Source organism: Canis lupus, chromosome 17 (assembly GCF_011100685.1).
Source record: "Canis lupus familiaris isolate Mischka breed German Shepherd chromosome 17, alternate assembly UU_Cfam_GSD_1.0, whole genome shotgun sequence".
In the NCBI taxonomy this organism is placed as follows: Eukaryota; Metazoa; Chordata; class Mammalia; order Carnivora; family Canidae; genus Canis; species Canis lupus.
In genome coordinates, this window is record NC_049238.1 from 12375562 (window position 1) to 12401923 (window position 26362).

General features: G+C 45.9%; 1 long non-coding RNA gene across 19 annotated transcripts in view; it reads left to right on the forward strand.

The window, feature by feature from the left end:
- The window catches only part of LOC102151232, a 45470-nt gene extending 36910 nt beyond the window's left edge, over positions 1-8560 (forward strand). For 13 of the 19 annotated variants that reach the window (XR_005372142.1, XR_005372144.1, XR_005372131.1 and 10 more), the window contains 2 exons: positions 1385-1561; positions 1899-2038. This is a non-coding gene — a long non-coding RNA (uncharacterized LOC102151232). Of the gene's footprint in view, positions 1-1338; positions 1562-1898; positions 2039-3438; positions 3621-7615 lie in introns of those variants that run through there. The other 6 variants (XR_005372133.1, XR_005372129.1, XR_005372136.1 and 3 more) reach the window with 5 other exon arrangements.
- The last annotated feature ends 17802 nt before the right edge of the window (positions 8561-26362 follow it).

A 26362-nucleotide genomic window follows, 5' to 3' on the forward strand; every position in this document is an offset into this window, starting at 1 on the left:
TGTGCCCTTGAGGTGTGGGTTGTCTGGGTTTCCACACAAAAGGTTCCATATTCTTTCCCAGAAGACAAGAATTTTCAACATGCCTACAACAGTTCAGCAGATCAGAGACCAATGAGTGACCCATAGAGACACTTCTCAGAAAGACAGTTTTGATAAAGGGGAAGGAGGGTCCTAGAGCTCCGACTGATAGATGGCATGGCTTTCTGGCAAGGTGAGGTCATCACAGGCTAGTCTTCACAGTCCTGGGTGGCAGATACTAGCCAGTGTCTTCAGCATCTTGATACTGATTTTCTCTCCTAATAAGCTATTTAAAAACCTACCTTAAAGTTGGGTTTTTCTGTTTATTTTTATTTGTGTTTTTATTATGTTTTTAATTTTTATTTAAATTTTAGTTAACGTACAGTGCGATATTTGTTTTTAGAGTAGAATTCAGTGATTCATCACTTACATATAATGAGTGCCATTGTTGGATCAGACCCTGGATTGGTTTTTAACTCGATATGATAAGACATATAGACACAGAAGTGATTGTCACAAAGGAAGAAGTTTTTACTTACAGTTCCCTGGAAATACGAGGCATGGCAGGCCACCGGGGCCACACAGGGGAAGCATCATTGTCAGGAAGCAGAAGGAACAAGAGGGAAAACATAGGCTTTATTGTGGCTTCTGAAGGAAAAGCAAGATAGGGTAGGCTAAACAGATGTAGCCTTGACTTGTCTGAGTAATTTCAGTAGGCTCTTGAGCACTGGGGCTGCCGCTTGTTTTCTGAGACCTGGCTTTGGGATGAGCAGGACAGAGGAATATTACCTCCAGGAGTGTAAGAGCCAGATAGAGGAGGTGGTTGGCAGTGTGGGCTCTGGATCTGTGAGCCATGTACAGGAAAGGTGTACCCCCGGCAAGTCCTTTGCTGTCTCAGGGAATTAGCTAGCCCTGTGAGGATTATCTTCTCCCTGGTCAGTGAGTCTCCAGATGCATCAAAAATACGGAAAATAAGGAATATAGTTAACATACCAACATTCCCACTTCTTTTTTCTTTTTCTTTTCTTTTCTTTTCTTTCTTTTTTTTTTTTTTTTAGAGAGAGAGAAATAGAGAGAGGGCATGAGTAGGGGAGGGGGCAGAGGCAGAGACAGAAAGAAATTTCAAGCAGATTCTGCTGAGCACAGAGCCCGACGCAGGGCTCAATCACAACCCAAGCTGAAATCAAGAGTGGGAAGCTCAGCCAACTGAGCCATCCAACTGCCCCCGCCCCAAGTTTCTCCTTCTGACTGCTCCCTCATAGTTCCCCACTGTCCCAGACCTCATACCTCATTCCAGCATCTTCCTTTCTTGATCTGAAGCAAACTTCTGCTTCTGACACCTGCTCCAGCTGATATTCTCCGGCAGGTGGGGATCCTGGATTTCCGTCTTGACTGCCCCTATGCATCAGCACCAAGAGAATGGGGCCAGAGAGTGGTGAGAGGGAGAGATGCCTCAGGAAGCCTCCCCTGGAAGGAAGAACTGATCCTGCCTTAAAGCCCCCCCTCACCACCCAGGCCAGAGACAAAACGCATACCATAGAAGGTACCAATTAATATCCAGGAAGATGGGGAGGGGAGGGTACATTTTCTTTTCTTCCATCTCCTAAGAGAAAACAGTGCTTTATTAAGGAATCTCAGAATCATTCCACTTAAGCAAACTCTCCCAGCCAGTTCTTCTTTTGTAAGATGGGAACAATAATACTGTTCGTGCATGGTTGTATCAGCTTAAATGGTCTTGCAACTTCATATTTTCCAGTGTATGTTCTGGCACATAGTAGGTGCTTGGTAAATATTTGTTTTCATATTTGCATAATTTAATTTTCATGACTATCTTTCTTTCTTTCTTTCTTTCTTTCTTTTTTTTTTTCCTTTGGCTTTAGAGGCATCCAGAATGGAAACAACTGTCCAAGCCACCGCAGGAAGCTTACACCCCACGTTCCCAGGCAGAAGTGTGGATGTTTCCAAACCTAACAGTCTTGGTCCTGGTAATGCAGTTCACTAATGAAATTTCCATCATGTTTCTGCTGTCTCAGCGTTTTTACTCATACTAAGACTTACAAGGCCTCAGCTGCACTTCCCACATAGCTGAGGGGTATTAGAGGCTGCATCACAGTGTACTGTGGGGCTGGGGAGAGTAGGCTGGGCCAGGACAGGCAGGACATTATCATTATGGGTTAATTAAGATATGGCGAGTTAATTGAGGAATCATTTTTCTGTATTATAAGTACAGGGATGCATAGCCAATGCAAACATTGCCACAACATAGAAATATACAGAGTTCAAAGGAAAAGGACAGGACACACCCATAAGTGTACACAATCCCTGCTATTCCCCAGAGGTGACCACAGTTAACTGTTTGTGGTATCCTTCCAGAACTTCTGCTATGCATTTGCATACAAATACATATACAGATGTGTTCATGTTAAAAAAAAATATAAATGTGGTTGTTTTATATTTAATGTTCTGTAACTTGCTTTTTTTGATTTAACAAGTTGATTTTTTTTGTCTTAGCACAAATAGGTATTCTATATATTTTTAGAATAGATGTATCCATTTATTTTTTAAAAATTCTCTTTTCAATAAAAATTAAATCTATTTCCAAATGTCCACTACTACAAAAACAATGCTTCACAGGACATTTACATTGCTTTGTGCAATTATGTTTTTTTCATTTTATGTTTTAATATTATTTGCTTCATTTGCTATGGCTGCTAGAACAAAATACACAGACTGGGTGGCTTAAACAATAGAAATTTATGTTCTTGGGGATCCCTGGGTGGCTCAGTTGGTTATTTATCTGCCCTCAGCTCAGGTCATGATCCCAGGGTCCTGGGATTGAGCCCCACATCAGGCTCCCTGCTCAGCAGAGAGTCTGCTTTTCCCTCTCTCCTGCAAGTGCTCTCTCTCTCTGGCTATCTCTCTCTCCCTCTCAAATAAATAAATAAATCTTTAAACAAAAATCTTAAAAAAAAAAGAAATTAATATTCTCAAAGTTTGAAGGCCAGAAGACCAAAATCAAGATGCCAATAGTTGGTGTCTGCTGAGAGTCTGCTGCCCAGCTCATAGACGGCCACCTTCATACTGTGTACTCTTCTGGTCTGTCCTCTGTGCCTGCTCTTGGAGAGAGAAACAACTCTGGAGTCTTTCTTTTTTTCTTATAATGGCACTAATCCCACCACAAGGGCCCCACCCTCATGACCTCAATTAGATCTAACCACTTCCCAAAGGCCCCATCTGCAGATTACATCACCTTAGGGATGAGGACTTCAACATATGATCTTTAGGGGGAGACACAAACATTCAGTCCATCGCAATAACAAAGAGTAAACAAATAAAAATATAGTTTTAGATATTGATAAGTATTATGAAATAAGTGAAATAGAGTAATATGAGAGAATGTTTTAGAAAATATTCCTTTAGGTTGGGTGACACAGACAGACCTATCTGAGGAGGGGACATTCAGCATTTGAGACATAAGAGATAAGAAAAAACCATCTACGTGAAAAGAAGAGGGGAAGGCTTTGCTGACTGAACGAACAGCTACTAAAAATCACTTTTGGAGTGCTCCAAGAAGAAACAGAAGTGTGGCTGAAGAATGACAGGTGACTCAGAAAGTGGTACAAAATTATGTTACAGAGAAAGGCAAGAGACAAATCCTAAACTCAGTGTAGATTTTATTTGAAAGTCAGTTGGAAGCAACTGTAACTTTTTTTTAAGGGAAAGATGTTACTCGATTTACATTTAGAAGGATCATTCCACTTTCTCTGAAAAACAAAAGTAAGGAGTGGAAGAGCAATGACGGGATTAGGACTTATCCGGATAACCTCTCGTCATTGTCTGGGCCAGGATGGTAGTAAGGTAAACGGAGAGGAGGGGAGTCAAGATATATTTCAAGAATGAAACCCTTAGGACTTTCTAGTAATTCATATATAGGGATGAAGGGAAAGAGTGAAATCCAGGGGGCATGCATAGGTTTTGGCTTTGGATGACTGGATGGATGGATGCCATTGATGCAGCCAGAAAGAATGGTGTTTGGGGAGGAATAGAATGGAAGGCGGGCGGTTTTGAGGGAAGATGAGACTCAAATGACTTTTCATTAACTTTTATATTTCAAGTGGCATTTACTTTGCGGCATTGTGGTGAAGCTTAGGAATAGTGCACATCACACATCTGACCTCTAACATATGATCAATATACTAAAGCGATGATTAGGTTGGTCCCCTTTCCCATAGCATAGCTCTAGAAAGAGTTGACCATCAGCCCCATATTCTTTTTGAACCCAAGATTTTCTAAGCTGTCACCCTCTTTCATCCTTCTCTTTTTTCCCTCCTTTGGCTTCTTCTTCCCATGCCTGGCCAATATTCCAGACCTCACAGAATTCTAAAGCAAACAAGAGCTCACCCCATGCAGGCAATACCCTCCTAAGAACACACTGGCATGCGCTGTTTTGTGAAGTAGGAGGTACTTTGAGGAAGTAAAGGTCAATGGTGAAGAACCCAGTATTTTGAGTCATATTACATGGGATTTCATTCCATTTCCACTGCTTAGAGGAGACATGAATTTGGACAAGTTACTTAAACTTTCTATGTGTCACTTTTCTCATTTGTAAAATGGAGGTAATAGACCTGGCTCATAAGGTTGCTGTACGGAATTAAAATATGTAAAGTATTTAGAAGAGAGCCACACAGTACTGAGTAAGTGTTCAATAAATGTGAGCTACCATCTGTATTTGGGATTTCAAGCAGGTGGGTGAATGGCCTTCCCTAGGAATCTCTCCTTACCAGAACTTCATGCTTCAAGAAACCATGAGATGGTTTCTGAGGCCCTTTCTGGTTCTAACATTTTTGGAGCTGATGACGAGTGAGACAATGATTTGGGGGTGCGCTATGTCCAGAGGTGGAGGGGAAGCAGAAGCATTTGTCCCTACACACAGAAAGCCGAGACACATTCAGGCAAAGCTATGAATTTGGGTTAAAAAGTCAAAGCCACTTCGATTTTCAATAATGCCTTTTATTTTTAAAATGTCAAAGCTTCAGCTGCTTTTCTGGGCTCATATGTATGTCCTATTTTAAAGTCCTCTTTGATAATTTAGCTTTGGTTATAAAGACAGAACAATATAGAGAGAAGACCATGAATTCAGTTAATTCTAAATTCAACTCTCAGCCCCTCCACCTACTACAGAGTGGAAGAATGTCCCTGGGCCTCAGTTTCCCCAATTTAAAAAGAAATAACAGCCTTTGATTGGCAAGGTTACTGTGAGAATTAAGTAAAACAATGTACATAAAAGACTCAGCAGGATGAGAAGGATGCTTTTCTTCTCGGCCTATCTCACTGGACTGCAATCCCTAGGACTGTTTGTTCCCAATTTTCTCCCAGATTCAAAAAATATCAATGTGGTTAGCTCTTTCAGAGCATGGGGAAGTATGCCTAGATTTGCAGTAGTAGGTCCTGTTATTAGGTGATACTTATATTAAAAAAAAAAAAAGCCTACTGAAACCAGACGTATGACTTGAATTAATAAAAGAAGAGTAGTTCCTGCAAGTTCCAGAAATATTACTCAGAAATAATGTGCTTTCCAGACCCCTAATGCTGACTAGGGTAAACTTAACCTCTCAGCGCAATAGGCTCCCGATAAATCCCTTTATGCCAATGGGAAAATAAGCTAGTGCCAAGATATTTTTAACTGGTCTGCACAAACACATCTTCATTTGCATCCAACAAGATGTAACCTTAGCAACAGTGTGTATTTTTGGACTCCTTTTCATTTAATGCAAATGAAGCTCCAGTGATATACCCGGAATCGGATGATAGAATTCAACGTGACCAATTCATGTGTCTGAGGCCTCCAAGTCCTTTGCCCGCCCGGCAGGATTCTGATTTCCTATCACCAGCATGAATCAGTATGACCCAAACTGGAATTATTTTAGAGCACTAATTTCTCTTGCTCACTTTTTTTTTAAAGTCATGTTTAACTGTCACTCCTGTTCTAAATGGTCTAAAATATAGAAGAAGCTGTCTATTGTGTAAAGAGCTCAGGTTTCACATTTCAACAGATAATTAAAAATGTGTTTATGCTTCTTCTGACCTCCGACCTGGAAGCCATTACCTGCCACCTCTGAGCCAGTGTGTCTTCTCTGAAATGGAGGCAATCATTAATTTGACAATTTTCCTCCCTTCTAAAGGTGTAAGTATTAAATAACATTTAATATTCGGAAGTTATTTTTAGAGAGATAAGATGGACATAAGTTTGAGGGCATGCTTTTGCAGTTTGCTACCCTCCCCTCATGGCTGCCATGCTGCCTGGCACATGAAATTGCTGGTGCTAAATTGAGCCATCATTTCTTTCATATAGTAGGAATGAGTTAGAGGAGACTGGTCTCTCAGAAGACTGGCCCCCTCCACCTTCTGTAGCTAATACTTGGTTTGCTTGGTCAATTTAAAGATGAACATAGGTGGAAATAGTTTATCTATGTGGAAGAACAAGAAATTCTCATTTTTCACCAAAAGTAGAGCAATAAAAAACCTGAGTAATTGCGGGCTTTCCCAGTCCTGTCCGAAGAACTGGAGCTAGCTTAGCACTAGTTTCTTCATTTTTCACGGCTACTACTATGGTCTTCAATGGTCTTCGGTAGTCACACGCAAAACAATGGGTTTCCACCTTGTTTAACCTTTGTGTGCTGGAATGAGGTATTACAGGAGTAATTACAGTGTCAAATAGACAATGGTTACGTTGTCAAATTGTCATCATGACTCACCAGGTCCTAGGGTCACAGATACGATCATAAAACCATAGACAAACCATGGATAAGGATGAAAAAATTTGAGTGTTAAGTATCCGTGTGTGTGTGTGTGTGTGTGTGAGAGAGAGAGAGAGAGAGAGAGAATGAACATGAGTCTGTGTGCATACATTTATGTCAAGGTTCATCAATCTGTGCATGTGGCTTTATAGACTAGGGTTTGTGGGCAAGTATGCAAGTGAAAAATATTCACTTCGGAGATGAGCAAGCCAGACTTTGACTCTGTGAGGTCACTGGTTCAGTTGATGGAAGAATCATGGAAGAGATGAGAAATGCTGGCTTCGATTCTGTGCTTTGACCAGTGCTGTTGCAGAATCATCTGCCCGTGGTTGCTGAGGTGGCCCCTCTGGGTTACAGTGAAAAGCCCTTAATGACTCCAAGGTCATACACATCACATTGTAGAGGGTTCTGGCTTTCTCTTCCTGTCTTCTTCCCTATTCCCATTCCTTAAATGTCCATAACCCTTTCTGCAGGTCCTACTCTTTTGCATTTAGCGGTGCCACCAACCTGATATGCTTCTTCTAGGGCAGTGTGAGATGGTATGTCCCTGGCCAACTGGTTCAGTTTTCATTCCCCACAATGTAGGCCCTGGGATGTCTACAGGGGCTTAAGGGGGAGTCTAACTCACTTCACACTGAGTGTTGATAATTAAAGGCCTTGGTTAGGAAGATTGGTATCTCCCAATTGTTAGAATAGTATATTTGAGTGTTCTAGGGGGACAGCAAGAAAGTTCCTTATCTCCGCTTGCCTTAGTTAGTACATTGGGAAGAGATGATGCATTCATATTTCTTTCTGGACAGGAGAAAAGAGAGCAGAACATTCCAGAAGGAAGACATGCCCTGGCCAAGGCCCTCAGGGGTAAATTGTTATGGGCACCCAGGTCTCCCATTTCAAGATCTTCCAAAATCTGGCTCCCTGTGATGGTTAATTTTATGTGTCATCTTGTCTGGACCATGGGGTGCCCAGATTAAACATTATTTCTGGGAGGGGGCAGTGTTTGAAGACGTTTTTTGGATGAGATTAACATTTCAATGGGCGGATTCAGTAGATTGCCCTCCTCAGTATGGGTGGGAATCATCCAATCCCTCAAGGGACAAAACAGAACAAAAGGTAGAAGAAGGAAGAATTCACCCCTCTTGCTTTCTACCTGCCAGATGGAGCTGGAATATCAGTCCCCTGCTTTGGACTGTGAATTATACCCTTGGTTCCCTGGTGCCCTGGTTCCCTGGTTCTCAGGCCTCAGCACTTGGACTGCAATTATACCAAAGCATCCCAGCGTCTCCAAATTGCAGATGACAGATTGTGGGGCTTCTTAGGCTCCATGATCCTGTGGAACAATTTCTCATAATAAATACCCACGCCTGTATATATTTTATTGATTCTGTTTCTCTGGAGAATCCTGACTAATGCGTTCCCTGATCTTTCTTTTCCCAGAAGTCTCCGGGCTGATGGAATGGCTCCTGGTCTACCTTGTGCACTTGTGGAGCACTCACATCATACAGCCCCTTAGAGCTCACGAGGCACTCGGACCAGTGGTTACTCTCGTGTGGTCATCACGTGCCCCACATGAGATGGGTCATTTGAACTATTCTAGGAGCGCCTGAGTGGCTCAGTCAGTTACGTGTCTGCCTTCGGCTGGGGTCATGTTCCAGAAGCCTGGCATCTAGGTCAATGTGGGGCTTTCCCCTCAGTGGGGAGTCTGCTTCTCCCTCTCCCTCTGCCCCTGCCTTGCTCGTGCTTTCTCTCTCGACTACAGAAATAAATAAAATCTTTTTAAAAAGATAATTATTCTAAAGATGGAGAAAGTGAGGCACCAGAAGCAGGATGCAAGAAAAACCAGAGTGGAAGGCTTGAATCCAGGTCTACTGACGTGAGCATGCTTACTGTTTGGAATGCTAGCCTGCCCCAGAGACTAGGAATTACTCTGGGCAAAGGGTTCCATCTTCTCTGGGTGTAGCCTCATCAGTGAGCTCGGGGCTTCACCTGGTGTCTGGGGTGGATGCTCCAGGAACCAGCCTGAGAAATTGAGATTAGTGTGCAGGAAGCTCTCTGGGGAAGGATGCCTGGGTGGCTCAGCCGGTTGAGCATCCAACTCTCAGTTTTGGCTCAGCTCATGATCTCAGGGTCCTGGGATCCAGCCCTGCGTTGGGCTCCGTGCCCAGCCTGGAGTCTGCTTGGGACTCTCTCTCTCCTTCTTCTCCTTTATGTATTTGCGAGATGAGGGGGTATATCCGTCATTTTTTTTTCCTTTGGTAGAAAGCCCATAGTTTATTCCCAGACAAACCATTAGAATCCTGGCCTTCCCTCCTTTGGGGCTCAGGGGGTTCCCCAAGTTTTCTTGTTCCCACCCAGGCAAGGGGGGCTCATGTCTAGTTGAGGATTTTTCTTCCACTGGGTGGGGGTCCATGCCTGTATGGCCAGTGCGTGCACCGGCCCAGCCAGCTCCTCAGACGGGGCGGCATGAACTAGCCGGTGCCATTGTAAGGGAGTATATACCCTCATCTCTCAAATAAATAAATAAATAAATAAATAAATAAATAAATAAATAAATAAATCTTAGAAAGAAAGAAAGAAAGAAAGAAAGAAAGAAAGAAAGAAAGAAAGAAAGCTAGCTCATGGAGGAGCCTTCTCAGTGTTGATACCTGCAGGGGATGGAGGCATTCGGATTAGGCAGAGGGAGAAGTCACCCTGCAGTATAGTTGCAGCCTCAGCTCTGAGTGGGGATGTCCCCTGAGTTGTTTTAAATAGAAGAAGGGAACCTGGCCCTTTGTACCCTGTTAATGACCAGTCATTGGACATCATTGGCTGCCTCTAGGAAGGGTGTGACCTTGGGCAAAGTGTTTCATTTTAAGGAAGTGAAATTCAGGGATTCAGAGAAAGGAACTCAACTGAGAGCCATCTGCTCCCAATGCTCCCAGCAGCTGGGGTGATGAGTGACTCAGCCCTTTAGGGCAATCTGGGTGACACACCACGGAATAGTCAGGAAGGGATTGTGAAATGGGCTTTTCTCTGCAGCACACTTCCCTGGTCTCTTATCAGTGAGCTCTCCTGGCACATGTTTGGGCACCCCAGATCTTTAAACACTGCGGCTTCTCTGCTGCTCCTCCTCCTGGGCTCACGTTCAGGATGTTGCCTTGGTGTGCGTGTGTGTGTGCACACGTGTGTGCTTCTCACCAATATCTACTAAGGCTCATGTCTGTGCTGGTTTCTTAGGCAGGGGACTCAGTATTTCCTGGCTGCCTTGGCTGTCATGTAAAATTGGACTTGTAATGATGGCATCTGAGCCCTGGCTTTGCTGTCTTTCTGTGCTCAGGGCATCTCTGAGCCCCAAACTTGTGACCTTGGGAACCTGTCATGACACTTGCAAGAGCAGAGACTCCACCCAATGGGAGGATGTCTCCAGGTTGGGTGGTTCTGGGGCCTCCTGAGCCCTGCTGGGAGCTCTCACAGGGGAGGACCCCAGCTGGGAGGGTGGACCACTGCTTTGGCAGTGAGGGACTCAGAGGACGGATGCCGAGAGGCCGAGGCCTGTTCCGGAACAGTGGCTCCATTCTCCACAGAGGGTCAGCGGTCACGCAGCGGCGAGTTCACTGGGGCTGTTTCTGAGCCCCTGAATTCAGACTCTGTGAAACGTGATTAACTAGGCCATGGGGCATGACCCCTCCCCAGACAGTTGTAGCACTGCTCAGATTTCTCCCGTGTTCCAGAGGTCATGCAAAGGGCCTGGTGTGAAATGCCCCTCCTCCCCCAGGAGTTCCTCCTTACCCACGGCTCACACTTCACATTTTTCAGTTGGGGGTCAGGCCCAATGATCCGTCTAGACTGCAAGTCTGGAATCTGGCCGTTCTGAGGCCGCCTTCCAGGCTGATGGGCCACAGGAGAAGGGAGATTGCTTCATCCTGGGCAGTTTCAGGGTCTCCAGGAAGAGACCCTGGCTTTGCCACGAGGACCCTGCTGGATGATACAAGAATTTCCCTTCAGTAGAGGACAACATTTTTCAAAGTGCTCAGATGTAGAGAACACGGTAGGGGGGTAGATGGGAGGCGGGTGCAGTGTCTGGCCTTCGATCTGGGGGCCCAGATCAGAGGCGAGGCCCTTTTTGGAAACTGGATGTGCTGGAAGGGGGCAGAAGGGAGTGAGAGAGGCATGGGAGCCTCGCACGGAGAAGGCTATGGAAGCTGGGAACGCCAACAAAACCAGCGCTAGGACTTTGCCCCCCTCAATACTGTCTCATCTGGCTGGCCTGTGACCTTGGGAAGGTCAAGCCGAGAATGTATGAACAGGATTTCACAGGCAGCCTGCAGCGTGGCCCTGGGGGCCCACAGGCTGTGTGTCACCTATGCTCACGGCAATGCTGTGTGTCCTCAGGACCCGTAGGAGGGCCTGGCTCAGAAATGCAATCCGGATGCTCGTGTGTACAACGGATCACCTCTCTTGCTTCCCAGAGCAGGTGATGTCTGAGATGGGGCTTCCGAAACAGGTTAGGACTTCCACAAACAGAACTTTGTCTCAGCCATGCTCTGTGCTGGGAGTTCTCAGTGACAGGGGGCAGCACCCAAAGTCGTTGGGGTCACCCCCCTACCCCCAGGACTGAGCCATAGCCATAGTCTCCGTCACTGAACAGATCAATAAGCCGGAGCTTCCAGAAACAAGAACAGAGAAACAAAGATGCTTTGAAAGTTATAAGGAAAAAGCGGAAGACCACAGCAATGATAATTTATAAAAGACAAACGTGAAGGTGTCATGTTCTTTGAAAATAAAAGACGATTTTGTTTTAGAGAGTTCTTTAATTTTTTTGTCTGCAGTCAGAAACCTCATAGGAAGGGATCAAGGGAGGACGTGGCCTACCGTGGTTTTGATTCCTGGACAGAGGCTCTTGCTTGTCTTTCACAAAGAAAACTTAGAGGTGGCTGTGGCCTGGGGAAAGAGCCTCGGCCACGGCCAGCGCCTGGCTGGGCTTCTCAGCTGCGTGCTGCGCTCGCCGTGTGTCCCTGGGCAGGCGCCTGGTCCTCTTCTAACTGAAAGGTGCCTTTCAGTTCTGCCCTCTGTGGATCTGTTTGTAGCACCAATCACATTTATTCCCACACTCAGAGCTTGCCTTAATGATATCTGTAGCGACACAAACTTCCCAGAATCTGAAAGAAATAGCATTTGTAAAGTGTCAGCTCATCAGAAATGACTGGCAACTGGGGGGTTCCAAACCCATCCCCAAAACCTGCTCCATGAGTTGAACACAGGAGAGGCTAAGCAGGCCGCCTTCCTGGGGCTGCTGCCTCTCTGCGTGTTCTTGCTGACTATGCCACGTGCTCTTAGGAACAGAAATAGAATCCGTCTGTCACACACCAAGTGTACTCCTGGGAGGATGGGTGTGTGTGTGTGTGTGTGTGTGTGTATTTTTATTTAATTTTTTAAAAAGATAATTCTCTGGAGCGGAGGGTGGGGGCCCTGAGAAGCCGTTGACTCCCTGCTAGACAAGTCACTTAGCCCAGCCCCCCTGGTGTCCCCAACTTCAGACAGTGCCAAGAGTGCCTAGTACACATCCTGCAGGGATGTCCTGGGGCTACAGACAGGGGCCTCGTAAACTTTTTGGGTATAAAACCCCTCTGCAGTGGGAAGTGTCACCAAGTTGTAGGGATGCAGAGCTGCCTTCTGAGCATCTCAGACTCAGGATTCCCATGAGCTAAACTAAGCTGGCAGCTCTGAGCTCATGCAACCCATAGGTCAGAGACCATGATGCTCCGAGGTCACAGTTCCCTCCGCCCACTTGGAGAGAGTTGCCCTCCTCAGCTTTCCTGACAAGGGGCATCCAGCTGCCTCGCTTACCACCTGGAGCTTGCATAGCAGCCAGTGTGCTTGCTTGTGCCCTAATCTGATCTTGTCCTGAAATTATAGACAACTTGAACTTCCTTGGTGGGAAGTAGAATCAGGAGTTCAAGGCCAAACTCCCCCATGTAACCTTGGGTGGGGTTTTTAGACTTCCTTGTGCATCTGTGTCAGCTGTAGGTTGGAGCTCGTGAGAACATTTGTCTAACAAATCTTGTGGGTTATTGTAAACAACACAGAGAACACTGGGTGTCAAACTATTATAAGCATACCCTGGGCTGAGCAAAGGCCTGTGGATGCTCCGGTCATGGCACCAGATGCTCACAGCTAGCAAGGAGGGATAAGAATAGTGCCAGATGACAACTACCAGGATGGAAGCTAGAACCTGGAGCAGAGGACATTGGGAACATGAGAGAGCAGGAGAGGCAGAGACATCTGTAAGCATTTTATGAAGAAGCCCTTTACCCCGGCAGTCCATTTCCCTCCCAGAACTTCCTGTTGGACATCCCATAGTCCAAGGGATTATTGGCTTTCTCATATATATAACCCAGCCTCTTGACAAGTCCTGGAGAGGCCAGTGATGCTTCTTTCCATGCTCTGTCCTTAGAATTGTCCAGCTTAGCACTGGTCAGGCTCATTGCAGGGGCTAGCACACCTTTCAGAAATGTCCCCAGCCTCTCACAGCCCCCCATCCCTGGAGGGACACATGCACTGCTCTCCTGAGATGCCCAGCTGAACCAGGTTCTGGCATATGGACACCTCACCCTTCTGTTCTTTTGTCCCCAGGACCCCACCATGCAGCCACAGCCTCAGCATCAGGCTTCTTCAACCTCTATTCAGGCCCTCTGTTCCCTGTTTATCCAAGGGGGAGGAGGATGGGCACATTTTAGACCCCAGGTGGATGTGGTGGGGAATTCAGAGATAAGCAGGCTTGGCCTCAGCTCTCCAGTGTGTTTTCTAGCAGACAAATCCCTACCAGGTCTGACTAACTCATTGCAGATTTAAGGGTGTGGAGAGCCACATGTCAATTGAAACCATGCCAACAGTGAGCATCTGGAACAACTAGCTACCTCCTTTCATCTACACAGTAGCTCTGTGAGGATTTCATACCCATCTTTCTGATGGGGAGACTGAGGCTTAGACAAGGGTAGTTAGAGGCAGAGCCAGGACTGGGGAGAAACTATTTTACCACCAGGTAACAGATCTTCCTAATAAATGAAGATTTTTCAAATGGCGCACTCAATGAAAGGCCCAAGATCAGTTTTGGGATGAGCACAGTGGGAAAAAATGCTCAAATAGGTCTTGCTCTGCCTGGGATTAGAAGTTATTCAATAAATGGACATGAGTCAGTGGGGAGGTGGCATTTTCTCCTTGGAAAACATGGGTGTAATCTGCAATTACAGCTTCCAGTAAAGTGGGTGGGCACCTCCTTGGAAATATAAATCACTTCCAATAGGCAAAGTTGACCAGCTGTAGCTACAGAGTCTGGCGCCAGAGGAGGTCAGGAACTTAGTGTTTTATTTCATGACCACCTTGAACCTACCCTGACTTTGGCCAAAAATTCTTAATCGGGATTTCTTCTTCTTCTTATTTGCTTCTACAATCCTTCTTCCTCCCAGCCATCTCCATGATAGTTATTATTTTTTAATGAACATATATATCTATATAATTTGTATATGCGTTTGTGTGTGTGTGTCTGTGTGTGTGTGTGTGAGAGAGAGAGAGAGAGAGAGAGAGAGAGAACCACGCCACTTCCTTACTTAAAATACTTCATTGGTTTTCTCAATCTACAGGTAAAATCTAAACTCATTAGTATGGGTTTTGGAGTTGTCTTAGCTTGGATTGTCCCCAGAGCAGACACTGAGACCAGGATTTGATTCCAGCATTCACAATAATGAGCTTTAAAGCCTACTATTTTTTTAATCTGCTATAATTCTATTAATAATAATCATCATTTCTAACTTATTTTAATTGTGGGATTATCTAATCATAGGATAAATTATGCTTTCTTTCTTTTGTTTTGTTCTTTTGAATCTATTTCAGATTGGTTGTCATAAAAATTCCTTGATTCAAAAGCATTTGCTAAATGTCTTTTATGTGCCAGGCCTAGTGGGACACACCTAGAATTTATGATTCCTGTCCTTGAGAAATTTATTATCCTGTTAATAAGTTGACATATAAGCACAGGAAATAACTAAGAAATTATTCCAGTGACTTGGCAAAGCAGCAGGAGCTTGTACCATGGGGGAGTTCACCATGATTTGGGGCCATGTGTCAAGGACATGAAGCTCTCGCTGAGTCTTGAAGGAAGAGTAAGATATGGTATTTCTAGTGGGAGAAGGACATCCTCAATGAGTACAGTATCAATTGCACAGAGCCACAGTGGAAATAACCAAGGCATGAGATAGAAGGAGATGAAGACTGTGATGAGTGTTCCTGGATGTGCTGGAGTAGAGTGAGATGGAGGGTTGGCAGGGTGAAGCCAAGGAGAACCCGGATGCCAGCCAATGAGGTTGGACATCAGACAACACGAAGCCAGTCACTTCTTAAGAAACAGGGAGGCGTGGAGTTGTTTGTGTCTGAGGAGGGGAAATGTGGCAGTTGTGTGGAAGGTGGATTGGGAGAGGGTGGGCGGATGCTGTCCCACTGTGACCTTTGGGAAAACAAGGCTTGAGATGGGGACAGGAAAATGAGATGCATGTTCGATGGGACATTGAACGGGATAGCAAGAAAGAGGGATGCAGTAATGAGGACTTCAAGGTTTGGCTCTTGGCAAAAGGGTGGCGGTGGCGGCCGGGGTTAGGAGAGATTGACCTAAAGAGGTAAAGACGTGTTAAAGCCACAGGAATAGGGGTGTGTGTGCGTGTGTAGGGGGCACAGAGTTGTGGTGTGAGAACAGGTCTGAAGCAGGGAGGGAGGTGGGAGCAGTCAGAGACAGGATTGGAAGCCCCGATCTTTGAACACAGCTTGGTTTCAGACACACTTACTACTTGAGCCACCCTTTGCCCGGACTTCTCAGAGCATCAATAATGCAACATGGAAATTGTAGGTCTATCCCTGAATAAAGACGTTGAAGTTAGGGAACTAAGCCACCTGAGAAGCCTGTGTTCAGAACCAGGTATGAAATCTGATGCTTGGCTTTTTGACATATCACCAGAGAGTTTCCATCCTCTTTCTTTTGGGCTGTTGGTGCTACTTAGCTTCGTATGTAGATAAAAATACAGCCAAATGTACAGAAACACATTCACAGGTGTTTAGCTCCAGGGTCACTTATGCTAGGAGACTTGATATTTCTTCTCCCCCAATAATTTTGCCATCCTAATGTCCTGAGAGGCATGGTACCTTTGAATCAATAATAGAAGGTCAATTCCTATGCTTCCCATTCCAGTGGGGGAATGGAAGACCATACATCTTTCAGTGCTTGAGGCAGAATTGGAGGTGGAGAGAGCAGAAAGCCTTCCAGGAGGTTCTGGTAGATTCCCCCAGAGGCTGTTCCCCCACAGTGGAGAGAAGGGGCCTCACAGTCTCCCAGTTCAAGCACACCATGTGCTCATTCTTCTGCCAAAACTTAATTGTCCCCTGCCCCTCCCTCAAATCCTAAGCCTGACCTCAACTCTATACACCCTTCAAGACCCAACTATAGGGACGCCTGGGTGGCTCAGCGGTTGAGCAACTGCCTTTGGTTCAGTTCATGATCCCAGGGTCCTGGGATCGAGTCTCACATCGGGCTCCCCGCATGGAGCCTGCTTCTCCCTCTGCCCGTGTCTCTGCCTCTCTCTCTCTCTGTGTCTCTCATGAATAAATAAATAACATCTTTAAAAAGAAAAAGACCCAGCTATAGTTCTGCTTCATCGGAGCAATCACCCCGCCTCACACAGTTGAGGGAATTGCTTCAACGTTCTTTCCTTGCCTTTCATTCAGTATTTGATTATCTGAGGGATGGTCTCCCCCACCCGACTGGGAGCTCCTTGAGAGCAGGTGCCATGGTTCCCTCATCTCTGGAGTCCATAGCTGGCAGGGTGCTTGGGGTCCATCCACCGTGAAGGCTTAAGATCGAATGACAGAGCAGCTGAGCGAGCAAATGAGTGAAAGCCATGGTGAGACAAAACAGTCTTCCCAGCTCTGTAGGTTCAGATTCTACGACACATGAGTTCTTGCTTGGTGTGATAGTTTTTTAAGAACTTCTCAGTGGTGTGGAGCATTTCAAAATTCCGTGGTCAGCACGTACTCTCTTATCCTCCTCACTCCCCTGCCATCCTGGGAGGTTAACAGGGAAAGCATTGCTATTCTGCTGCCATGCACAAGAAAGCTGAGGTACTTGAGAGACAAGGGACATGACTGAGGTTGCACATTAGCAGGTGGAGGAGTTAAGACTCTGACTAGAAATTCTGTTTTTTTTCCACTTCATCACATTCGATCGTTTTCAATCAATTCTCATTCCCTTGTGCCTTTTAGGATTTGTCTGATATTTCTCTGCCAGGGTCAAGTGGGGGACACCACGCTGAATGTCTGATCCCTGCTTCTTCTGATTCTTATGGAAAGACACCACTTTCCCAGACTGGAAATTCCAACAGGAGCTGTTATTTCTGGGATGCTCAGTGTCTACCCTCTCCCTGCTCACATTTCCCAGTTCGCTTCCAGAAGTCATGTTGACCCAGAGGACTTTCGAGCCACCTTTAGAGGCTTGGAGCAAGATGGATTGGCAAACACTATTTGGTTTCCGTCTTCTTAAAATAGAATGCTAGAATAGAATAGAATACATCGTTGTATTTTTTTATAGTTTTTTTCTTCCTCTTCCTCCCACCCGCCAATTCTTTCTTGCATGTCTATTCCTTGAGACATTTTAAAGCTCCTCACAAATGTGGGTAATTAAATGTATTCACTAAGTCATCCTTCGCTTTATCGTAATGAGAACCGAGGCATATTTTTCTTTCTGGTAAAGTCTCTGGCTAGAACACAAGAAACCTGAATTCTAGTCATCTTCCCTTAGTCATTGGCTTTGTGACTTCAGAGAAGTCATATAATATTTCAGTTCTCTTGTTGATCATGTTGCTTTCTCAATTATTTACACAATTGCCTCCTTTGAGACACCTAACTCTGGGAAGCCAACAAGTGGTAGTGGAAAGGGAAGTGGGTGGGGGGGTTGGGGTGACTGGGTGATGGGCACTGAGTGGGCACATGGTGGGATGAGCACTGGGTGTTATGCTAAATGTTGGCAAATTGAACTCCAATAAAAAAAAATAAAAAAAAACCCAATTGCCTCCTTTATCAGACAGTGGATAACCAGAAGGCAGGGGCAGTATCTTGTTCAAATCTGTATTCTCCATACTCAGTACAGCCTCCAGAAAATATTGGTTGAATTCAATAGAGCACCTGATTGCAGAGAAAAGGTGGAAAATAATTAATTGCAGGAAAGAGCACCAAGGAGCCTTGGTCATTTGTCTAATGCTTTTCTTGATTCTTGAGAAGGCAAACAGCAAGGTCAAAGGTGGTGGTGGTGGTGTGTATGTCTGTATTTGTGTGTGTGTGTGTGTGTGTGTGTGTGTGTGTTTGCACACTTAAATGCCCAGATGGCGTTTGTTCTGATTGGAAGACATAGAGTTGTTGGCAGCAAGAGAGGGGAGGGAGCCATGAGTAACAAAAACCCAGACCAGAGAGTGGATTGTTTAATATCAGGGTGTGTGTGACACGACCAGAGGACATGGAGTCTAAATGCTCTAGTCAAATACCCAACAGATACTTCATCAAATACCCATGATCTTAGCACCACTGTGTGGCAATAGCTGGGAGTCAAGAGTTCTTCAAACTCATCGAATGGCATAAGGAAAGTTATCTATAATTTAGGGTGAACTCCAAATTTCCAAGAGGTCAGAAGGCAATGAAAATCATTAGCTGGACTTTGGGAAATGCAAAACTTCACACAGGTTATCGAATGTGCCATGCTATTTTCTGGGGAAATAGAAGCATACTAGGATTTGCTTGTTGTGGAGTTGTTTCATATCAACATTGCCAAGGAAAGGCTATAAATTACGAGAAAACCAAAATATTCGTACAAAGGATTGCTGGACTGGAGACAAGGAACACCCAGAGGGTAGAGATTTTGTCCAAGAAAAAGACTGAGGGATGTGTATGAAGTCAGGGAGCGGAACAGAGTAACCACATGTGATTAGTAAAATTGGGACAAGGATATTATGGAGAAGGCGATACTGCTCAATAATTTAAAAGCACAAGAGATATAACAAAGGAATCTTAAGAGAGCGCTCAACTCAGGAGATTGGCAGGGTTCTGGGAAGATAGGAAAATATTTTTACCAATAGGGAGAGGAGAGTGGATTGTACTTTTTAGGAGTAAAAATGCTTTGCATATCATATTCTTCTTGGGAATAGTTTCAATACTAAATTGATTTTCAAGATGATACAAATAATTAAATTAATAAAACGAAAGAGTGTGAAAAGGCCCAGATTCACAGCCATCTCTGAAAATCTTATGTATTTTGAGGCTGCCCCAGTAACGGTATTCCCAGGATGAAGCAGCCTGTCTATTTACCCAATCTCAAATGCTCTTCCCATTACAATGGCCAGTGTAAGACTCCAGGATGCACCATCCTGTTTTGATCATTTTCCCATATGGAACAGGGAAACTAAAACAACAAAAACAGAAACCACATGATTCCTGCGAGCTTCACACCCTGTAAGTACGAAAGCTGCAAATGTTGTCTTTGAGCATCAGGGTAATTTTTCCATAAAAACCCAGGATTTGTTCATTTTCCTTAAATTTCAGAAGCAGGTTCTTTCCTATCACGATCTTGCAGTGGTAGAGGTAATAGAGGGGCCTGTTTCCTGTGTGCTTGCTTCTTGTGGGGCCGCTGTTTCTGCATGCACAGCTCTGCTAGTTGTTTGGGGTTGCTTCCATCCCTCTTGTCCTCCCAGGATTTTACTGTTCATGGAGACTCTATCTGAAGGGTTTTTAATCTGAGGACCCACGGCGGAATGATCCAACAACATTGTTCTAAAACATCACAAGAGCATCTGCTTTACACACGTAGCCACCTTTCTCGTAACACAAATAAACCATAAATAGCAAAGCCAGAATAGTTCTGAGACCAACTATGGCCCAAATAGGGGAAGGAAATTTAGCTCAGGACATCCTTCATTTGAACCAAAGTGAGTATAGCTCCTGGACAAAATGTCTAAAAGAAAACTAGACGGGCGTTGCATTTTCACTTGCCGATAGAGTGAGGGGGCACTCGACAGGGAAATGCACTCACCCATTACTGAGCTGTCAGGTGACAGCCAACCTCGGTTGGCAAAGCTGGCAAACTGGAGGTTGGCTTTCAGAGGCACAGGCAACCATATTCCGTGCAGTGATCTCAGGTCTGTTGCTTGCCAACCCCTGAAGAGCTTGACATTCAGACTCTGAACCATGCCACCCCTCTCCCAATTCTCCATTCCCTGTGGACTCTGTTCCCTGCCTTCCTCTGAAGTTATCCTATAAGGTAGACTTCACATCCGACAGACCCCAGTGAGCATGGAATCGAAGCTCAGTTCGAGACCCCAGTGGAGAGGGGATTGGCCCTCATGTTCACACTCTGCATCTCTGGACGTTAGTTTTCTAGGTTCATGGGCCTTCTAGGAGTCCTGAGTTCTAATCACTGCCCTGGCACTCATTCACTGTGAGTGGTTCTTGGCAATTTCCTTCTCTTTTCGCTGTGATTTCTCCCTCTGAAATTTCAGGTAATTTTTGATGCTGTAGTGGAAGGCAGAAAGCAAAGCTCAAGCGAAAGAATTTAGTATCATATTGATTTTTCCACCGTGGGGGGAAAAGGTTTCATGTTTCTTTTCGCTGAAATGTTGACAAACTGTGTCTATTGAGACATTGTTAGTCCCTTCCTCCTCAAGAGGCCTGTCCCTTCCCTCTGAGTTGAGGTTTGCTTCCTATCTTCCAGCAAGAGAGTACTGCAAGGCTCTTCAGAATAAAGATATATTTGCGCCTCGCTTAGAATGAATCTCATCTCTGTCGTGCACATAAAATATGACATCTCGGGCCATCACTGAGAGGAAATTCCAAGTCTGCTAAATGCCTTCCTGCTCATGACATAGGAGCGTGAGCGAGGCTCCAAACGGGCTCTGGAGCCCCTCCTCATTTTCCAGCCTTACCTCTCTCTCTCAACTACACTAACATGGTCCCCATGGTTCCGACACCTGGTGATTTGTATTTTTCCATTGTCCCTGTTCCAGAGGGCCTCGGCCTTGCATACACTGATGTCCACTTCAGCTGGAGATCTTGCATTCATCCTTCAAAAAAAAAAAAAAAAAAGACATCCCACTCTCTGAGACATCTACATGCGACTTTGCTGCTTAAATGGGGAGGTTCCTTCTCAGCTCTGTCACTGAATATTTTCATGATTTCTTCTCTTATCCTCCTGCAATGGCTGCTGGGTGCCTCTCTGGGAGACCTGGGGCCAGCCACTCCCTGCCTGGGGGAGGGCACACAGTGCTCTCTCGGGGGCTTCCCAGCTTTCCAAGCCAGAATTCTGTGATGGAAAACTTTCATTTCCTGACTTTATTATAGGCCACCATTCATCTCCTACTTTGGAAGCTGACAAAAAAAATCGTTTCCGGTAAGGCATTCGGAATCCCCAGCCCCCCACTAAAAATAATGTAGGTGCATCTTTTGAGTCTGTTATTAAGCAGTTTGCCTACAGACATGAGGAGAACTTTCATTACCAGTGATGATTATTCCAGGAGCCCAATCTTTCAGAAGTCATACCAAATGAAATACATTATCCACTGCTCATTCTTCCTGAGGGTTTATGAAGCTTGTCTAGCTCCTTTGGTCTTGAGGACTGCCTCAGGAATCCTGCATTCTCACATGATTACTTTCGAGGGACAGTCAGAACATTCTTCTGCACGATGACAATATAGAACCGTTTCACTGATTCTCAGCCCCAGCAACAAACTAGGCCTGGGTGTCTGCTGTTATTTAGATTCTCCCCAGTATTTCAGATTGTCCTCCCTTCCCCTCCCTCAGCTCTTAAAGTAGAGTGTTGGGGTCCCGTAGACTGATTTCCCAGGACTCAATGGCCCTGTTCTGTCACAGGCCAGTGACAGCAGTCTTCTGCTCTCCCCTGACCCAGGGGTCCTAGTTTCTTCATCACCCGAGTGAGCTTGTATCCAGGTGCTGACACAGAATCGGGGTGGCGGGGAGCAAAGTTGCCCAACAGCGTCTCAAGAACCCAGAGCCTTGGGAGGGGTAGGGGCAGGGGTGGGTGGGGGAGAGGTAGGGCTGTGTTAGGGCTTCTAAGGCTTTTGGCACTTTTGCTTTTATGGGTCCTTCTCCTGTAGACCTTTTTTTTTTTAAATTGTATTTTATGACTGCATTGGTATGAATATGTATATAATAGGGGCTGGATTCAGTACTTCCCATTCATCACCATTATGTTCCGTGTTTCTTCTGATTTTCAGAGAAGTTAAAACCTTTTTTTCTGTCCTTAACAATAATGTTAAGGCACCCAGGCACCAAGCCTAGAGGGAGAGTTGGCTGTGGGGGAGGCGAGAGGGGCCTGGGAAGCAGGTGGAGCGAGGCTGAGTGAAGCCCAGGGTCTCCTAACTTGGGGCAGGACAGGTAGACGGGAAGCCTGAGCCGAGTGTTGAGGCTGAGCAGGAGCCAGCCAGGCAGAGAGGGCTAGCGAGGGCTTTGGGGAGAGAGGTGAGGAGGTAAGAAATGGGGGAGCATGTGTGCAGAGAACCAGAAGCAGAACCTGCCTGATGCTGTAGCAGAAAGTACTGAACAGGGGCGGTCAGAGACGGGGCTGGAGAGGTAGCGCGGTCCGGGGGGTGACACATCCCCCGGGTCAGGTCAGTAGCACCAACTTTGTCCTGAATGAACGGTCTAGAACCCTAGATGGACTTCACCATGAGAACGGCAGGAACAGATGGCAGAGTGCAAACATCGAGAAATACGTGCGTAGATGGAACTAGGGAGGAAGCGAGGTGTGTGAATCTGTGTGTGTATGTGTTTATATGTGTGTCTGTGTGCCTGTATGTGTGTGTGTGTCTGTGTGTGCATTTGTGTGTGTCTGATGTGCACCTGTGTGTGTCTGCTTGTATACATGCATTCATATGTGTGTATGTGTGTATCTGCATGTGCGTGTGTCGTGCATGTGTATATGTGTGTGTATCTGTATGTGACTGTGTGTCTATGCACCTGCAAGGTCACCCAGGAGAAACTAGAAGGGTATTGTCTTAAAGGTCTGCAGACTCTCTTTCATTCACATTCCACAGGGTCGAAAGGCACAGCCCCTGACAGAGGAACTTTTAGGAGCAGAAGCTGCACAATGCATACCGTCTCTCAAAACTCTAGTAAAAAAAAAATTATAAAGCTAAAAAAATGTTTTTCCTGTGATATCACGTGTGGTAATATTCGGTGTGGCCCTCCACAGAGACAGAGAGAGAACGATCTCATGTGGAAGCCCCCGTCCTTCCCTAGCATGCTGAGGAGGATGGTCAGGCCTGGACCCAAGTTTCCCTGCTCCCCTTGGCCCCCACTTGCCTTTGTGAGTGCTGGGCCCTTTGCCAGCACACCCCTCCCCTTTGGCTTGCTTGCTGAATACCTGCTGTCTCTAAGATGTGCAGCTCAAGAGGCTCCCATGAAGATTCTCCTCCTCGCCCCTCCTCCTCCTTCCCCCCTATCCCAAGCCCACCGCACTTCTTCCCTCCTCTGGGCTGTGGCAAGGCAGTAGTAGGTGACCTCATTTATGAACATGGCTGGGGGCTACCGGCAGGATGGGTCCTTGAGGGCAGGCACTGTTTCGGTGTCTTTTCAGGATCCAGGCCACCGCCCAGCATGCAGGAGCTCGGCTAACCTTGAATCAATAGAACTTTTAATCATGAAACTTTGAGGCTCGCTTTCTTGACTTTAGGCAAAGTGCCCCAAATATGAAAAATATCCATGAAGCAGGCTTCTAAAACTTAAATTTTACTGAAGTTCCATTTACAGAACTGTCCGTGCTTTAATCCTTCATTTTTACAGAATTATCTTACTTTTTCAGAGGTTCTAAGTGTCATACGACAGGGGCCAGAGTCACCACTAAGGGATTTTTTTTTTGGGGGGGGGTATAAAATACTTTCAGGCTTACAGTTCGTGTCAATGCATTCTACTATAGGGGCTTTTCTAATTGAACAAATGGAATCATGCATGTGTTTAATTAGAGTTCAATTTTCCGGCTTGATTTTTCTGCTTTACACAGAGGAAGGCATTTAGGAATGAGCTGAATGCATGTAATTCACATGGTAAATCTGGATGATGATGTGTCCAGGGCCCTCAAAGGAGATAAAGATGATGGAGTATATTCTGGGCCCCCTCAAGACCAAGGCCCTTCTGTTTGTAGGGATGGAGGAAGAGAGCTAACTGCTTGAAAATTCCTTAAGTGTGTGCCCAAGTCTGCATGCAGGCGGCTGCCCCAGAGGCTCAGTGCCCTCCTCTGGCTAGCTGCGTCTCCTGGACCCAGAGCAGAAAGACCCAGGCTGGGCTCTGAGCTGGGATAGACCAGAAGAGTGCATTGCCGCCATTTATTGAGTGTGCATGGTGTGCCAGGCACCGTGGGAGCATTCTAACAGACATGATCTCATTCAATCCTTAGAGTTCATTCATTCCAGAAATGTCTAATCAACGGCTTCCAGGCATCATAATGGGCAATGGAGATACAAGGATTATTGAAATGGTTAAAACAACAATGTCCCAATTTTCCACAGAGTCCACATCATGTTTGGGAAGGTGCATAGACAATAATTAAGCATATAAACAAGCAAATGAACAAAGGAGTGTTGTGTCAGTAAGTACAACAGGGAAGCAAACCGGGCAGGGAGGTAGTGTGTCATAGCAGGGCGTGGTCTCCGACCAGGTGGCATTTGGGCAGAGACCTGGCTGAAGTGGTGAAGCAAACCACACAGGTTAACAGGGACAGTGGCTTAGGGAGAGAGGACAGCAAGTCTGATGGGCTTGAGTCACGATTCCACGTACTGTGTTTGAAAAACAACAATCATCCTGCGAAGTAATTACTATTATTCCCATTTTACAGATAAGAAATCACAGGCATTGCGAGGTAGAGCAACTCATCCAAAGCCACAGAGCTGGTGGATGGTAGAGCTATAATTTGAACCTGATTGGCTCCAGATGTCAAGGCCTTTTTTTGTAAAGATTTTATTTATTTATTTATTTATTTATTTATTTATCTATTTATTTATTTATTTATGAAAGACACATACATGGGGGGGGTGGGCAGAGACACAAGCAGAGGGAGAAGCAGGGTCTCTGCAGGGAGCCCGAGTGGGACTCGATCCCAGGACCTAAGCTGAAGGCAGATGCTCAACCACTGAGCCACCCAGGCATCTAGATGCCAAGGGCTTTGTTTTTCCCATCACGTCACCACACTTAAAGGCAGCTTTTGGTGGTTGAGAAAGAGAGTGCGACGACCCCTGAACTTCTCCTGCTTCAGCTGCCACAGAGGTTTCCTGGATCCTTCCTTCATCTGTAGAGCAAGCAGTGGATGTTGACTGAGCAGTGATGTGCCCACCTGGGCATGGCAGCAAGGGAAACCCAGTGTTGGATCCACCTACAAGCCAACTCAGGAGACAGCTAAAGGGGGGGGCGGCTAAGCCAAGCCTAGTGATAGTCAGAGAGACAGGGGTGCCTTTCAATTGGGTGGCCCAGGGAGGCCGGCTGCAGGAGAGAGAATATGGGCTTGGAGCATGAGAAGAGTTGATAGGCTTCTGGGTTTGTGTCTGCTTAGCTTTCCCACCATCGTCACCTGTGCTAGGGACAGTTTGCTGATTGCTTTTCCTTTCCCTCCTTCTTTTGCTAGGGCTTCCCTGTGGGCGGAATCTTGTCTGCCTCACTGACCTTGACCTTGGCCATATGGCGAGCACCGGTGAATGGATGTGGGTGGAAGTGACAGGCACCTGTTTTGATTGGAAGCTTTAGAGTCATGGCAAGGCTACCCTAGGCTCCTTCTATCCCTCTATTTCATCACAGGAAGTAAAACACCCAGGTAGCTGCTGGCCCCAGAATTTGCAGACACGTGAAGCAGGTCTACACCCAACCCACAGTCAGGGTGAAGCTCGACCAATCCCAGCCGACTTCGGCCAAACCCGGCAGATGCCAAAAGTGCTGCAGCGGATGTGCCCACTGTGAATGTGACATAACTGTTTTAATAAGCCCATGAGATGGTTGGGATTGGGTGTTACCCAGTATCATTACCGCAGTATTCAAATAATACTCCTTTGCCCTCCATCATAAGTAAACTCAGGTAAGCTTCTTAACTGCTCCAAGGGGATATAGGGCACGTGATGAAATCAGCCTGAAAACACATTCATTGCTCAGGTTCAAAGTTCAAGATCCTGTGTCTGACTTCAGAGAGACATCGAGGCTTGGTGGCTACAGACTGCACGTAGCACAGTGCAGGGGGCGGTTAAAATAAACAAAGTTGGTCCCCATTTCCCAAGACCTCTGTTCCTTATAGTGGTGGCTACGAACTGTGCTCCACAGAGTCCTGGAGCACCAGGAAGGTTGCTCGGAGCCAGCCATGGTACGAGGAGGCCCAGGAAGCAGCCCCATCCTAGAATTCTAGCTGCGAATCAAGGACCTCTACTTTTATCGGTTGTAGACAATCAGATTCCTTACAAGATTTTGTTTGCGGTTGAAATCCCCAGTGAGAAATGTTTGGG